The sequence below is a fragment of the Meriones unguiculatus genome, chromosome 19 (genome assembly GCF_030254825.1).
Source record: "Meriones unguiculatus strain TT.TT164.6M chromosome 19, Bangor_MerUng_6.1, whole genome shotgun sequence".
Lineage (NCBI taxonomy): Eukaryota > Metazoa > Chordata > Mammalia > Rodentia > Muridae > Meriones > Meriones unguiculatus.
In genome coordinates, this window is record NC_083366.1 from 49962245 (window position 1) to 49980079 (window position 17835).

Below are 17835 nucleotides of genomic sequence, written 5' to 3' on the forward strand. Positions count from 1 at the left end.
ACCCCCGAGGTTCAGTCACCTTCCAAGAAAGGAAGATGCTAACATTCCACATGCAAACACAAACATCACTGCTGACTACATCTTTGTCCACTTGTAAGTGAACCGTGACGCTCCAAGAGAGCGTAAGTGGGTTCTTGCAGACAGCCTAGGAAGCCAAGATTCACTGATGTTTCTAAAAGAAAAATTTAATAATCAATATCTTTCTAATGCCAGAAGGGCAGATTTGGCCTTAAAGCGTGGGTTACAGCTTTGTCATAAGCCATGTGAGCACATTCTGTTTTTCCCAGTTCCATTTCAACATTCTGAGAGAGGCCGCACCTGTACCGGTTCATCTCCCAGCCACACTGCACCTGCATAGACTTCAGCACGGCATATTCTTGGCAAGCACAAAGCTGGCCTGATCCAGGTTGCAGCTTGGGAGAAACACACCAGCTACCGTCTCTTTCACTCACTCTCTACTTTTAACTATTTCCACATCTCCACCAAGACTCCCCGTTGATAAGTTTACTCAAGGTTAAGTGATGCAAAAGAGTACATTACACTTATATTAAGTGGCCCGGGAGACTGGAGACTTTAATAAAAGCATCCAGGGAAGTGGTGAAAATAGCCCGCACTGTTGCCAACTCAGTCACCTGAGCAATTATTAACCTGGCCTGGGGCAGCCAAGACCCAATTTAGTTGCCACCTAATAAGTTGTTCAGCAGTCATCCCAACATGACCCCTATCAATTAACAATGCCAGAGTGGAAAATCATTAGAACATGGAGGAAGACCGAACAACTCACGCTGTCAATTCGGAAGGGAAGCCTGGTTGGCATCAATGAGCTCAGCTTCTGTGGGGACACACCCACATGGGGGTGGTGGGCCAGCGAATCCAGGGCAAGGCAGCCACCTGTGCCCTACAGCTTCCTCAGTTGGGTAATACCTGAGTCAGCAAGCACAGCACCTAGGGTTACTCATGCCTGGGGATCCACCTACACCAGCACCATTCTGGGGGTCCACCCTGGAGGCATCTATTGAGCTTTTGGGGTGGGGTGGAGGTGGGGAAATGGGCAGCAGAGTTGAGGGAAGTCTGCGGAGCTGGCTCTCTCATTTAACTTCTACCAAAAAATGTACCGGGCTCATGAAGTGCATAGTCACGCATTGTTATCTTTTAAACAATCCACCAAAGAATTTCAGAAGTATGAGGAAGCTTGCCATCACCTGGCTCTCAGATTTGTTCTCATTGCTATAGATAAGATTATGCTGATGATTAGTTAGGCAGGAAGTTAAACTGAGTTTTTAGGATTTTAAACACTCCGTCAAAAATGAAAACAAAACAAAACAAAATGTCTACAACCACGAGGTTGTGAAAGTGTTAAGACCAGACTTAATGACCTTTGATTACCTCCCCTCCCCCCTTCTCCTTCCTCTATCAATCAATCACCAACACTAGCAGAACAGTAGAACCAACAGAACCTCTCAAATATACAACCTGAATATGTCTCTCCCATCTTCCACTGCGGCTATGGCCACCCTAATTTCTAGGGGTGAGGGAGCTATTCACTGGACACACAAGATGGTGGAAACTTCCTTTTGGTGTATGTTCCTATAACACATGCCACGAGGCTAAAAAACACTACTTGCAGACCCTTACAGAGGTTTCAAACGTGATTTAGGGTCTGCTAACCAGGCCCACACAACAAATAACTCTCCATGCTCTCTAGTTCTGATCTCTGGGTTGACGTGACTTGAGAAGGTATAAGTAGTTGGGGTGGGTCAGGGGATGTTCTGCTCCGCTGGGCAGATCTGGCAAGGATTGTGTGGTCTTGGGGCACACAGCTCCGATGGTGGGCTTTACAAAGAGCATGAGCCTGGAGCCAGTAGATGCGACAGTGACTTCCTAAGTTCTAGGCTTCCAACTGAAACAGTGGGCAGGCTGGGTGTAAAGTGCTACACCGAGAGTCATTCTGTAGCTGTTCTAGGAATTTAAGAGGCCCTGTGGCCTTGCATTTAATCACTGTCTCCTCCAATACCCACCGCTGTGCCTGATAACTGCCAATTGAGCCCCTTTCTTGACTGGGTGTCCTTGAAATAGAGTTCCCAAGAAAGATGTGGGCCAAGCACCCACTCTTCAGCAGCAGTAGAGCCTGGCATTAAGTCCAATTTCTGGAAATCCATTCCCTGGAGAACAATGGGCACAGCCCTCTAATGAAGCAGGTTAACATTCCAGCGGCAGGTTTTAGAGGATCATAAAAGCTTCAAGCCACAGCCCATCCCACCATCCCACTCTTGCCTTCTTTGCCACCAGAAGCATTCTGCCGTACCACAGGGGACTCTGGCCCCAGGCTTAAGGGCAAGACAAATGACTTCATACATCCCATGCTACATGTTACTTGCTGTGTTTTGTTTTGTTTTTGTTTTGTTTTTTTTCCAGAGCTGAGGACCGAACCCAGGGCTTTGCACTTGCTAGGCAGGCACTCTACCACTGAGCTAAATCCCCAACCCCTTGTTGTGTGCTCTGTTCAAAAATCAATTAAAAAATTAAAGAGAGAGAGAAAAATAAATCTGAAAGCCTGCTTTTGTATCTATAGATTATAAGGGACAGCCTGCAAGGAATAGAAGTTGTATCATTTTAAGGAAATTATCAAATTTCTCAATTTGTTAGAGTGGAGAATAGGCATCAAGGAAACTAGTCACATTTCTCAAGAAGACGCAAAAATGAGACGTAGAGAAAACAATTACCAGTAATAATGAATTCTCTAATAAAATTTAGAAGAAGAATCTTTGAGAAGATTTTGGAAGCAGATAGGTTACTTATCTGATTGTGGAGATTTAATATCGATGATAAAAATGACCTAAAGAAATGACAGGAGGGGCTAGAGAGACGGCTCAGTGATTACAAGCACTGGCTGCTCTTGCAGAGGACATGGGTTCAGTTCCCAGCACCCAACAGTCTGTAACTTCAGTTTCAGGGGACTCATTGCCCTCTTCTGACCTCCACAGGCACCAGTCATGCACATGGTGTACATACATACATACATACATACATACATACATACATACAGGCAAACACTCATACACATAAAGTAAAAATAAATCTTTTTTCAAAGACAAGTAAATGTTTTGGTTTAATTGTTATTTCTTCACTACTAACTTGAATTAGTTAAAAATTCTATGCACCAAAAATATCATAAACAAATTCATAGATATCCACATTTGTAAAACTACATGCACTTAACTGTCAGCTACTTTCCTCTTGTTTTATTTTCTTAGCAATATAGAATAACATTTTAAATAGAAGTCTGCATGAACACCCAGACAGTTGACAAAATACAAAACACAAATGAGTTAGAAAATACTAAAAAAATGTTTGATTCTGCTAATGTAAATCTAATATATATATAAAACTTTCTAAAGATGAAAGAGAGACAGATCTGTTCAGATCTGTACAAGCTGAAGTAACAGGCGCCATTTTTCTAGAAGAAACCTGACAACATACAGCTCATTACTTTACGTACTATCTACCCTTTGGCAGAGCAAACCTCACTTTGGGTAACTTGTTAGCAAGGAAATTATCAGGGATGTCCACAGCGGTCCCCTATGCAATGACATCACCAATTAACACTTACAAGATCAAGGCATGAGAAAAGGTCACAGGGAACCATGTGACCACTGAAAATTCTGCTTTCAAAAACTAACGACTAACAAAAAAACTATCATTATGTATTACAGTGCCAGAATGAAAAGAGGTGAAGACAAAAGCTGATGTGCACAGGGAAAAGGAGACACCCCAGAACATCAAGACCAGAACAGGGATGGGGCAGGGATGATGGCGCAGCAGGGAAGGAGCTTACTACCAAGACTGCCTACCCGAACTTGATTGCCAGAGCTCACACAGTGGAAAGAGAATGGACTCTTTCCCTCTGATCTCACAATGCCTGCTGTTGAACATGTACTGAACACACACACATACACACAGAAAGAGAGAGAGAGAGAGAGAAGAAAAAGAGGTGAGAAAAGAACGGAAACCAAATTTTATTTCCCAGTTTATATTATTCTTGTACCCCCTAAACTTATTGTGATTAACTGTGAACTATAAAGTAAAAGAAAAAGTGGTGATAAGAGTAAGAAAAAAAACGAAATTCAATAAAAACAACAACAACGAAAGAGCACATATTCCTTTCACCTTTGGGAGCATAAATATTTTCATACAGTCTAAAAAAATTGGAGACTGGAGATAGAGTTCAGATGGTAGAGTGCTTGCCTGGCATGCACAAAGCTCTAGGCTCTATCCCAGCACAGCAGAAAAATAGGTGTGGTAGGACGTGTCTGTTATTCGAGGTGAGGTCAGGAGAATCAAAAGTTCAAGGTAATCCCTAGACTACACATGGGGCCTAAAACCAGCTCACATACATGAGATCCTATCTTCACAATCCGTAAGTGAACAAATAACATGTTTACGAGAAGCTTGTTTTGAAAATGTTTGGTTGTCAACTGGAATTTTTAAAAATAGGGTCGGGGACAGTAGAATATGCCCACAGTCCCAGCTACCCAATGGCTAGAAGAGGAGGAGGAGGGTTTTCGTGAACCTAAAAGCTCAAGGCTAGCCGGGGGTAAGTCACCACACTGCTGTTTCAGAGCAAACCGATGTTTTAGGCAGAAGCTTTGCAGCAGGGCATGGTGGTTCTTGCCTCTAATCCCCGCATGTGGGAGGCACGAGCAAGCCAATCTCTGTGAGTTCCAGGCTAGCCAGGGCTACAAGTGAGACCTTGGCTCAAAAAGGGGATGGGAGCTGGAGAGACACCTCAGCCATTACGAGCATTGGCTGCTGTTTTGGAGGACCCAGGTTCAATTCCCAGCACCCACATGGCAGTTACAACAATCTGTAACTCTAGTTCCAGGGACCCTGACACTCTCTTTTGGCCTCCACAGGTATCAGACACATGCAAGGTACACAGACATACATGCAGGGAAAACACTCATACACAGAAAAAAAAATTTAATTTTTTTAATATATATTTTATTTATTTATTATGTATACAATGTTCTATCTGCATATATGCTTGCACGCCAGAAGAAGACACTAGATCTTATTATAAATGGTTGTGAGCCACCATGTGGTTGCTGGGAATTGAACTCAAGACCTCTGGAAGAGCAGGCAGTGCTCTTAACCTCTGAGCCATCTCTCCAGCCCCAAATTTAATTTTTTTTTCTTGTAAAAGAAGCAGCTTGCAACAAACTTCATAGCCTGAAGTCAAGCTATGTGTGTGCGTGTTTAAATGAATATAGGTTGCCCCAAAGTTTCACCTCTTAGAATGGAAATGCCCATGTAAGCTTGTTGTCCTTAGCACACCACAGGGTTTTTGCCAGCCACTGTGCCAGCTGCCTGTTCTGTTCCTGAGCACAGTCAGTTGAGATACAAGGAAATATTTCAGGACAATACTACAAAGAAGACAGAACGGCTTCAAATTCCAATGGTTTAAATAAAACAAAATCCCCAACTGGGCTGCGGGAATGTACAGAAATAAGGGGTCATCGCTTTTTCCCTCCAAAAATAGCATTTCGTAGCCTCTCAGGAATCCGTGTGTTATACATTATGAATGCACTGCTTTTAAACCAGAAACAATTGGAATTTTATGAACATACCCTTATATACATAAGTGCACACAAAAGAAGCATACATACACATGTGAAGATCAGTCACATATGGACAAAAGAAATAGTCTCCACAAACCAGACTGGGGGAGTGTATGAGCTACAATTAGCTTCTCCACAGAGAGGCAGCCAAACCACCATTTTTAGTGTGTCTATTCTAGCAGGATATAGAGTCTATTTTTCTTAAAAGACTTCATCAAAATTCAAGATATACTGCCTAATTTGAAAAACCTCAAACTCTGTGTATTTTGCCTTGAAGCTCATCCTCCAGTTTCAGAAGGCCTGCTGTCAACAGTAGCCAACACAAGTGCCAATTAGAGTTGGCATGCTTGTGAGCTTCCTTAAATGACATCAGCAACATCCTTGCCAGGTACTCTGGGGAGTTTTTAAGTTTCGTCTCTGGTTTTTGTTAATTGCAATTGTTCTTCATCTTTATTTCCCCCCTTTAACCTACTGCAAAACACAAAACAAAATAATAACAGGAAACTAACAACTGTAGAGGAAGGAAACTGTAGGGAAAAAAATGGATTGTAAGCTTGTCGGAGCTAAAGAGAGGAAGCACCCCTCCTAGAAACACTGCACGCCAGTTTTCCTTTTTCTTTTTCCTTCCTTCCTTCCTTCCTTCCTTCCTTCCTTCCTTCCTTCTTTCCTCCCTCCCTCCCTCTCTCTCTCTTTCTTTCTCTTTCTCTCTTTCTCTCTTTCTTTCTTTTTTTCTGGATATACCCACCAAAGCCACAGCATTAAAGCTAGTTAGAATTTTTAAACATCGTAGGACCCCATTTTTACAACTAACACTGTGATTTTTCATTTTATCCAAACCCCAAACAACATCTCATCTCCTTTTCCAGAAAGTATTCCTGGGGGTGGCTTCCCTGCTTTTACAGCTCTCTGGTGCATGAGAAGACCAAACTATGACGCTTCATTTACTGATGTTGGGGGTGCCAGTTTCCACCAAACTGGATCATTTTTCATAGGGCTTGAGATGGAGAACTGCTTTCCAGCAGGGCTTACAAAGGGAAACTGAAACATCATCACATGGCTGTACTCTCACTTCAGCTGATGTGGGGCCATTGCTGGAAAAACAATGCAGGGAGTCACTTCATCTTTTCCTTTTCTTTAAGGAAATACTATGTGGTAGCTCTAAGCACAGATCTATACTATGGAATAGCATTATTCTCTCCATAGAAACCCCTGTGTCATTTGGGAGAAATCCAACAGATATCCACAAGGCAGCAGAAACTGCTAATAAGCAATGCCTTCTATTAACCAAACTTTGAGAAATCTTGCCCTGATCGTCAACGTTTGTTTCATGAGTGACCACCATCTCTAAGAAAGGGAATGAAGAGCCAACCGTTTAAAGGGAATGAGGGGAGGGAAAGAAGGCAACTCCACAAAGCTCTGAGCATCAAGACACTCCCCATGTCCTTAGCACAATCAAGAAATGCACACATGAGAAACTCAAAGTTCAGAGGGCCTTTCCTCATGTAACTACACATGAGCAAACCTGGTCTGTCACGTTGGGGTTTAAGCACACTCATTTAGGAAAAGAGTTCAGGGTGGGAAACTTCTGACTGAGATCAGAAAACCATCAGACTGATTAGCCATGATGAGGACTTACAAGGGAGAAGGCTGGGCGTAACATGGTCCCATGATTTTCTCTCTAGCGCCAACTCACCACATCTATTCACAAGCCTGAACTCCAACTCCTGTTATGACTGAGTCATACCCTAGACCTCACCAGCTCCCTAAAGCCTCGGGACTCTTCAAAGAACTGCTCCCCCATCTAGCATCCCACTCTGCCTGCCCCCGACATGCTTGTCTTAGCATCTACTTGAAAGGATAAGACACCTCTCCCCGCCAGGGGCAAGGCATAGCTCAGTGGGGTGTTTCAGTGGGGTAGACTCTGAGTTCCCTTCCCATCACCATAAAAAGACCCCACCAACTAAAACCTATGCTCACTACAACCAGTCAAAGTATGCTAGAGCTTACTGCTGCTTATACTTTTTTCTTTTTCCTTTCCATGAGTTGATGGCACCTTTGCAAGCAGAAGACTAAGAGAAAGAGGTATAAAATACAAATGTGGAAATGGATATAGTGAATCTAGACCTCCATTCCCAACAGGGCAATCATCTCGGCTGAAGGTCTCCCTCCCAGGCTACAGCGAGGCGCCTCCTCTGTGCTCCGAGAACATTCCGCCTTCATGACAAACACCCAGATGATCAAATATACTGTAGTTGCCTGTTTACAAGTCCAGTCACTAGCTCAGGGGCTGGAAAACTCTAGCCTACAGGCCCAGTGCACTTCTGTAGCTGTTTTTGTAAACAGTTTCGTTAGCACACAGCCACACTTCACCTATGTGTTAACTATGCATGCATAGGCATTACAGTAGCAGTTGGGGCTGCTGTGAAGATGCCAGCATAGCCCCCACGCCCACAGATTAAAAACGTTTACTATTGGATCTTTATAGCATCACCATCAAAACTCAAGCTTGGGAAAGGTCCACCCAGAATGCAGATGGTACCATTCCATGTGTTGGGGGTCCTTGACTGGGAAGGGGGAAAAAAAAAGGAGAATGCATCTGTTTCTTTCTGCTCCCTGATTGTGAATGCCATGTGACCAGCCCCCTCATTGTCTTGCCTTGAAAGACTACAACCTCACACACACATAAGCCTTAATAAATCCTTCCCCAAGTTGCTTCTTTGTCAGTGTTTTGTTCCTGCAAGTAGAAAAGTAATGCCAAATGTCTGTTCCTTTTTGAGACTGGGTGTTTACCTGTGGCCCACACAGGACTCTAACTCCAGCCTTGTCGCAGCCTTATGTATTACAAGTGCGAGGTACCATTTCATCTTATTTCTCTATGCTGACTAATTAAGCTAAGGACTTGGAACAGGGGAGGAAGGAGGGGCATTACTCTGGAGGGCTCCTACTCCCAGAAGCCAGAGGGTTCCTCACCTGTGTTATACTTGCTGAGCCGTGATGTTTGTCTCCTTAAGCCTTTGCTTCATCATGATTTCTTCAAACATATTTTATTTAAATAATATATGATAGTATGCAAAATTTATGCCAGAATGTAGTTTTGAAATGTTGTGCTCAATTGTTTACTATCGGTGGCTTCCCCCCAGGGAAAGATACTAATGCTTTATTATTAAAACTGATGGAGAAACAGGTGCATGGAAATTTTATTTTATTTTTTTTAAAAAGGATTCTCTCTCAAAAGAATGGACCTATTTCTTAATTATGCACTCTTCTGAGGCACTCTGCCAGCTGCTTTGATCTCTCACTCATCCCACAGAGCTCTTTCATGGGCACTGTCAACTGTAAGGGGTCGAGAAGGGTGCTAGAATGGGATCGTGGGTATAGCAGTGACTCAAAGTGAGAGCACAGATTTTTGAGCCTGATGGGGAGGCACCTCCAGTCCAGTTCTGCCTTCTGACAGCTGTGTGACCCTGGCCAAGGAATTGGACCTTGTGCAAGCTCTGTTTCAACATCTGTGGTGTGGGAGGCACATTACCCTACAATACACAGTTGTTGTGAGGGTCAAGGGCAATGCTGGGCGTGTGCCAGAGCAGTGACTGGCACATGCTGATGCTTTCTATTGTTTCGTTAGCATGCTGGGCTAGTCCTTGGGTTTGCTGGCCATTGGTGAGTAACACTTGAGTCTGAAAGCAATAGAGTAACTCCCAGAAAAGGTTTTGATTTACTCATTAAGTCACACTGAGGTGTTCCGATTATGGGGCGCTTTACTCTTCTACATCATGTCCACACAGCCAGCACTGGGTAGGAGGGAGGAGAGGCATGTGGGGATCAGTTATGCTCCTAAACTGCACAATGTTACATGGTAGTCCCCACAGTTTTCAAGTCCTCCTAAATCTGAGCGTGAAGCCCTTCACTTTGACCTTCCCAGAAGTATCCTAGGAATTGTAATCTGGCTCTCCTCAGCACTTCCCGCAATCAGCCCTTAAATATACCATCTCCCTGACCTTGAGAAAGAGTGACAGGATGGCTCTCAGAAGCTCATGTGTTAGACTCCAGTGGGTGCTAAGTTTCCCCCTCTTAAACTATTCATCTCCTACAAACACTATGAGTCAGCAGTGTGAGGACAGAAGGTGACCAGGCAGTCTGGCTCCTCGGCTGGCCAGGGTTCAGCTGGGGCTCAACCCTTCAGATACAGCCCTTCAGTCCAGAGAGTCAGACACTGGGGAGAAAGGACCCTGGCCGTGTGGGTGCCTCTGGCATCCCAGGGACAAGCTAGCGAAGAAACGGTTGTCCAAGATGTCTTCTCAAATCCAAGAGGAAAGCACCTGCAAGCTGAAGGCGGGAAGCCTTCCTGAAGGGTGCTGCCAGCTGCCTGTGATCAGTTTTCTGGGGCCAGATGGATGGGCATAGAGTGGAGAAATGGAGTATGCTAAAGAAAATTCACACATTAGCTGAGAGTCTGTCACAAGCTAAGATGCAGCAGAGTTGTGCACATATGGCCTTCACATCTTACAGCCTTGACTCTTGGTAAGCTTCAGCCCCTCCCAGCCACCTCAGGTTTTGAAGTCTGTAACAGGCATGGATCTCCTGTTGGCACTGGGGTTGGGATTCTAGTGACACTCTGGAGATAGATGGGGTTTGTGACAAGGCTGGACTTAACAAATGAAGACACTGGAGTTTCTTCACAGCCCTTCCCAAGTAAGGTTCTCCATGCCGTACAGATCAGTCAACACAGTGCAGCCCTGCCAAAGTGTGGCAGAGGACAATCAAGCTGACCCATGCAGCATTCCTCCAAATCAAATCAGAATCAAAAGACAAGGTGAAGCGATAAACCGAGTGATCCATGGGGCTGGTAAAGAAATGGCTCAGGGGGTCATAGTCCTTACTGTAAGAACCTGTCAATTTGAACTGGAGCTAAAGGACCCATGTAAAGGTGGAAGGACAGAACTGCTCTGCCTCTGCAGGTACACACATAAACACATAGATCATGCACATACATTATTCACTCACTCATACACATCAGTAGCATCATCATCATCATCATCATCATCATTTTATAAGTAAACAGTCCATGAAGGGAACCCTTTGTAGTCACAGTCACTGCTGCATTAGCAGGTGATGTGTTTGCTGAAAGCATCAATCCACAGAAGGCATCATTGGGTGGGCATCTAAATAAAGGAATCAGGCTGGACATGGAGTTCATATGCAGGACCCTGGGTTCACTGCCCAGCAGCAAAAAAAGCAAAAACAAAAAATAAAAAAAAAAGAGGTGGAGAGAGGGATCAATGGCTAAATAATTTTTAGAAATGCTCAATTAAAGAAAATTAAGCTGCTGTCTCCTTTGCAGGGCTTTCTCAGCAGCTCTAAAAAGCCAACATAAATCATGGAAGAGGATTTGTGCCCTGTGAGATACATTTTCTAAGCTTATCTGGAAACTCTGTCCTCTACACACACTTTTGATGGCAGAGAGTTGGACTAAAGAACTCGAGAGTGGCTTATACTTACGTTCTGCTTGCCTTGCGTGATCTAATGCTGTCTACGAACACAACGCAAATTGTAACACATGGACGTGCTACCTGTAAGGCTGGGGTACAGCAATCCTGAGGAGAAAGAAGGCGGGTTCCTGTGTGCTGAAGCATGCTCACACTAAGCAGAGGAATGCTTCCTGCCCTCCCTCAGAGAAAAAAAACAAAAACAAACAAACAAACAAAACAGATGATGCTTCTGTGTCTTCTCAGGGGGTCATCAGTACTAACCGGTTAGGACATGGCCAAATACTAAATGCCCTTCGGATGTGACCCGCAAAAGGTCAGCCACAGCGGAAAGCAGTCAACTGTGAAAAGTCCACCTTCTGAAAAAGTCCAACAGCGCAGCAGGCCGCTGACAGGAGTACCATTCAGCTAGCTGAGGTTCAGTGGTGGCTCTGTGCTGTGTGGGCAGTTTCTTCCATGACCTTTGCCTCTCCAAACTCACTGTGCTATCCCAAAACAATAAAAGCAGCATGGCACAAAGTGCTGCCCGATCATGTGTCTGGAGTACTAGTCTCAACAGCTCAGGTGCCATCCCTGGAATCAAGGGTAAAGTGTAGTCTACACAGGAGATCTAATTATCACTCAGCCTGAAAGGGAAGGAGAACCTGACACAGGCTCCAACACAGGGGACCCCAAGGACACTACGTTCAGTGCTGTTGTCTCAGAAGGATGCATGCCGTACATTTTGACTTACACAGAGTCTCTAGAGGACCCAAATGCATAAAGACAGAGCATGTGGGCTGGCCAGGGATGGATAGAGACACAGGAAGTCGGAAGGTGAAGGGTGCGGACTGTTCATCTAAGGAGATGGGGAGGCCCTGGGGGTAGAGAATGGCAACTTCTGCCTAATGTGAATGTACTTCACACCAACGAACCGCACAAGTTAAAAACCAGTAAGATGGAAAAAAAATGTTGTATGACCTATATTAAACACAGATGCCCAGAGTCATCAGCATGTGTAAGGGTTAAGAAATGGGAGGCAAGTGAGGTGAGGCTGGGAAGAAAAAGAGCCACACATGGGCTGGACAGTGAGCTAGAAAGAATGGAGAGAATTCAGGGCAGATCCTTGGGTAACCTCCAGCACATAGCACTATAAAGTTGGACATTCATCAAGGGTAGCAGTCAACAGCTATTAAAAATCCAACCTCAAGCCAAGGGTGATTCGGTGGCAGAGTGTGTGTTTAGCATGTACAAGGCCTTAGGCTTATTTCTCATCACCAAAAGATGTCCAATTACTTTGGGCTTCTGATGGATCCTGTTAACTGTTTAAGATATCTAGGATTTGGGCATGGAGGCACATGCCTTTAACTGCAGCATTTGGAAAGCAGAAGCAGGCAGATCTCTGTGAGTTTAAGGCCAGCCTCATCTACATGTTCTATGCCAGCCAGGAGTATACAATGAGACTTTATTTGGGAAAAAAAAAAAAAAAAAAAAAAGGTCCTAATCAAGGACATTACTCTAAAGGCCAGCTTTTCAGAATATGTCACCTATCAGAGGACATGAGAGGCTTATAAACGATTGTCCAGTCTCTGATGAACAGGTTTGAGACAGTGTAAGTACAGAAAGAAATGGGGTCAACCCTGACTAAGAGTCCACGGAAAAGTCCTGCAGAAAGGCTTGGGGTTAGAGACCAGCCAAGCACATACTCTGCAGAGGGCCTTCTATGTGCATCACAGAAATCCCCACAGATCCTCAGGGAACAGTGTCTTCTCCACTTGGGAGAGTAGGTCCAATCTTGAACATTTTTGCTACGGCTATTCAATGAGAAGTTTGTAGCTCAGGTGTAAACTCAGTCCTTCCGCACTGGGCTCAGTGTCCCTTGTCTACCTCTGTTCCGGGTATCAGTGAGAACACACCTGCCTCTCTCTGTTGTGTCAGCAAAGGTTCCTCTAATCTCTGCAGCTCAGAAGTCAGGTTTTCTGCAACTCTACCTCCAGCATGTGTTCAGCATGCTCAAAGTCCTGAGTGACATTCACATCACAAGAAGACAAAATAAATCATCTTATTTTGATCCTTTGATAGGTGCTACTATTGTTAGATATATCCCAATCAAGGATTTCAGCCTTTTGGAAGAAGACCAAACTCCTGGCCCCTGTTCCTCCAAATACCCTCACTTCCATGTTTTAGCAGAGCTGCTCTTTGGCTGCCTTGGACCTAAGCAAGGCAGAACCTGCAGTAGGTCACCTGTCACCCGTCTTTCCTCTTGGGCACTGTCATTTCAACAGCCACAGGCTGAGAGCACCCCTCGCTCAGAATATTTGGAGGCTCCACCTCTAAATGGTTATCTTATTGAAAGAGCATCCTCGGTCGCTTAACCTGCTTTGTAAGGGGCACAGCCCCAGTCAGGGTAACATGCTTCCACAAGCACAAACAAGCTTCCTGACAACACTCAGGCTGGCTCACAAACCGGAGCAGCACGAACATCCCGCAGAACAGCCTCGCTTCTTGGACATCCCGGCCAAATGGGATGCCCGCCTACCCTTACTGCTCTGCTCAAAGATATTAGGTGGGAGGTGAACTGCAAAGGCAGCTGGCTTCTCTCACTGACTCACGCTTGGGGAGTTCTTCCTTGGTCCCTCTTCAACTTAGCAAAGGGAGCAAGTAGGTTCCTGCAGGGCAGGCGTTATCACCAAAGAAGGCTAGTCCCTTGCTCACTGGAATTTCTCTACAAACAGGACTCTCTAACCCTCTGCATTTTATACTGGGCTGCACAAGAATAGGCATGGCGTCTGTGTTGTCTGGGAGTTTGCCTAAGGATTTTTCAGCCCCCAGGTATTTGCCCACACCGGGCCATTTTCACAAAAGGGAGGATGAAGAGGCTATGAAAAGGAGGGATGCCTCTCTCACATGCTGCCTACACAAGATGAAACTCAACCCAGTCAGCTACTAAGTCACCCTGTGCTCACACAGAGCAGCTGCGTGGCAGCATCACATCTCGATGTGGCTTTCCCCCACCCACAGGGCAGCATTAGGTCTCAGGGCCTCTCCATCAGCCCTGGGGGAGGGGGTGCGAGGCCTGGAAGCAGTGGCATCACAACTGGCAGGGCAGAGGACCCATGCCTCTTGGAGGTGACATGCCCCCTCCCCCACAGCCCCTTCTCACCACCTCAGTGTCCTCTGAAAAGAAGGGGAAAAGAAGGGAGTTTGCCTGGCTCCTAAGCTGGCCTGATTCTGCCAATCAGCTCGTTCCTATTAGAACTGAAGAATAAGGGGAGTAACAGAAATAGGATCGAAAAGATGAGCAGGATGAAGATTCCAGTATTCACAGGTGTCTATGGGCCTGAACAACCAAACGCACATCAGCAGTGTGGAGAGAGGCACAGTCTGGAAGACATATGTAGCAGGGAAGACAAGCCTTCATCAGAGTTTCATACTCTTGGGTCAGCAATATTAAAACAAAACAAACAAATAAAAGAACGTGGCCTCTCAGGAAACTAGAAAGGGACCTATGAGCTAGGAAATAGAGGCTCTAGGGGCAGGGGTGTGTACAGCAAATGTGATAGGAAACCAAAAGCAGGAATACTGGTAATGGAAAGGATTGAGTATGGATGGAGACAAGAAAATAGGGAAAGGAGGGGAAAGTCAAGCAAAACCCAGGGTGTATGAAAACTCTCTAAGAAAACCTGCCCTACAAGCTAATTTAAAATAATAATAATAAAACTGTTTTCAGAAGCCATGGGTCATCAAGTGAAAAATTCACAAGCCTTTCTGGGAGTTGTTGGTGAGGGAGGGCGCTACTGCTGAAGGCACCATATACTTTTAGTGACAGGAGATAAGGAAATCAAACTGGAACTCAGCTAGAAGCTTCCTTCCTGTTTAGCCAGCTTTCACGGTGCCAGAAGGTGCTATACAAGCTAGTAGGTTAAAAAAAAAAAGCCAATAATTTTACTCGGCTGTCACCTCTCAACTACAATATCATCCTGCGCTGGGTAAAGAGTACTCCTTGATACAATGATGCCATGACTATACAAGACTAACAGTTTTCCAGCTGTATGTCAAGCCTGCTCCACAGGTATTGTAAAGCTGTTCCAGAGTCTCTGGCTGGGAGATTCTAGGGCTTAACAGGGAAGAGCTAACTATAGCTGTTTTCCTTGATATGTTGTGACTATCAAATTGTCCTCTAAGTATTTATTTTTGGGCCTGTGAGTTAGTGCTGCCGTCAAATTTGGTGAGAGAAGCTTCATTTTGCAGTAAACAGCAACTACTGCAGTGACTCATAACTAGTCAAAGCACTGAGAATAAGTGACTGTTGAATGGTCAGCCCTAAACACCTCCCTCTCCAAGACTCAAGGAACTTCACAGGAGAGGGGGCAGAAAGTCTGCAAGAGCCAGAGTGCTGTGGAACTCTGACTTCTGGGCTAGACATTTTTTTCTGTACTCACAGTAGTTGTAATTATGGGCACAAGAGTGAGTGTGACATTCCCTTTCGGGGCAAGAAGGGGTTCACAAGATCCCACTACTATCTGAAGATCTATAGGCAGCTAACAGTTACTGGAGGAGAGAGAGATGTTTTATTCAGTGGTGTACAACTGATAAGTTGCCTGTACTCCTATAAATGACCCCTGACCCATGTTCATGTGAAAAACCCTAACAAAATTAATCGGCTCACCAAAACCAAACCAACCAACCAAAGAAACAAAAGCATGATATTAGAAAGTGTACAAGGAGATTGGAGGGTGTGGTGTTGGGAAAAGGAATGGGAGGAGGTGAGATAGAAGTAGAGGGTGAATTTGATCAAAGTACAGTCTATACATGAACTATAATGACATAATAAAACCCACTAATATGCATCGCTAATGTGTGCAGATAAAATGTAAAACAAAGTTTTAAAAAGCAATGGAAGCCACACGGACCAAGGAACCTGTTATGCAGGTGAGCATGTGTGTGTATGTCTGTGTGTGTGCTTGTACACACAAATGTCTAGATGAGAATCCATTTTGCAGAAGACGTATTGTTCACGCAGAAGGAGAAGAAAGGTGGGGAACAGAGAACCTCCTACCCAATCCTGCCATGGCCACTGCTCCTTTGCCGCACCCCACAGGACTTGCAAAGCATTTGGCCCGTTTATCTGAGAAGGACAAGTTCTAGAGCCTCCAGTGGGAGACTGAAAAAGCAAATAGGGTTAAGTTTTATTTATACCTTTTCTACACAGACGTGCATATGGCAAAGTTTAATTTGAAATTAGGTATAGTAAGACACTAATAACAGTTCAGAATAAAATAGAATTGTAGCAATACATTGCAACAGAAGCTATCCAAAACCCGTTTTAAAGTTGCCTCTCTACCAAACATGAGTTTTTATTCTGTCATTGTTCTCTGAACAAAACAGGTTAGTAACTACTGACACTGTATTTATCTTGTATGAGACACATTAACTAACCTAGAGATGATAATTTGAAGTGTACAAAGAAAGCAGGTGTAGGTTCTACAGAAGGGACTTGAACATCTTTGGGCTCTGCTATGCTCGGGAGTCCTAGAAGTGATGTCCAGCAAACACTGAGGGATGGCCAGATCATTCAGCCCCAAACAGGAACAATTAGTAATGTGTGCAGTGACATGAAAAGACTATCAAAGGTGATGTTAGTGCCAAGACTACAGACTACCTAACCTCACACATATAGAACTTTGGGGGAGAGGCAAAATAGCAGTGACTGGCATGAGTTGAAAGCAGTGGTTGCTGACAGAGAAGGCTGGTTAGAGGTGGGAAGGAAGAACTCAATCAACTATGCTAACAGCCCGAGGGCTATCCTTTCACTCCAAGCTCCCCTCCACCCAGGCTGCTCTTCATCTGCCTCAACTCCACCTCCACTTGTCTTCCTTCGGTCACCAGCTGCTGCTAACAGTGCTCTGTGCATTTGTAGCTGCTCACTAAATATCTGAGTTGAATGTGGCATTCTGGATCTTCTTGTGTGGTCTTTCAAGACCTCATGTATTTTAAGTTGTGAGAGTCAGCTATTATGTTCGCTGAATAAGTTCAAAGAGATCAGGGAAGAAAAATTGCTATGTACTATGACCTCACTGTAGTTAAGGGGGAAAATGCCTTTGCGGGCTTTAAAACCTCACTCAGTGTGGTAAACTATGGGTCTTTGACGTCTCTGGCAGCCCTCTGCCTTAGCTTGGAAAAGGGTCCCTCAAAAACCCATGTGTTAAAGACCTGGTCTGAGTCTGTGGTGCTGCTAAGAGACAATGCATCCGCTAAGACACCAGCCTTAGGAAGGGTATAAAGCCCTTCTTTTCTTCTGGTCCTGCTTCCATGCCCTCAGAGGAGATCATCTCCCTCTACCACACACTCCAGAATGACATACCGCCTTATGGAGGCCTGGAAGCAAAGGGCCAACTGACTGTGGATGGACACTTCCAAAATGGTGAGTCAAAACACATCTTTCTTCTTAAGTTGATTAGCTCTGGCTTTTTTTTGTTGTTGTTGTTGTTGTTGTTTCACAAATAGAAGGTTGATTGACACACCTTTGCTTGTTAAGTGTGATTCATTTCAGCTTCCTCCACAACTACCTCAGAAAACAAGATTCATCAGCAGAGCTAGAGTCTCAACGTCTTCATTAACCCTCCCTTTGACCATTTATCTAAGATTCTGCCTAAGAGGAACTGGAGTCTATACACAGAACAGAAGGGAAGTGAGAAATCAATTACATAAACAAGAATCTTATTGGACTTCTCAGAAAATTATTAAAAATA

At 44.6% G+C, this 17835-nt stretch overlaps 1 protein-coding gene across 3 annotated transcripts in view; it reads right to left on the reverse strand.

The window, feature by feature from the left end:
• Slc22a23 (solute carrier family 22 member 23) overlaps positions 1-17835 on the reverse strand; it is a 169673-nt gene that overhangs the window by 134134 nt on the left and 17704 nt on the right. The window lies entirely within an intron of this gene.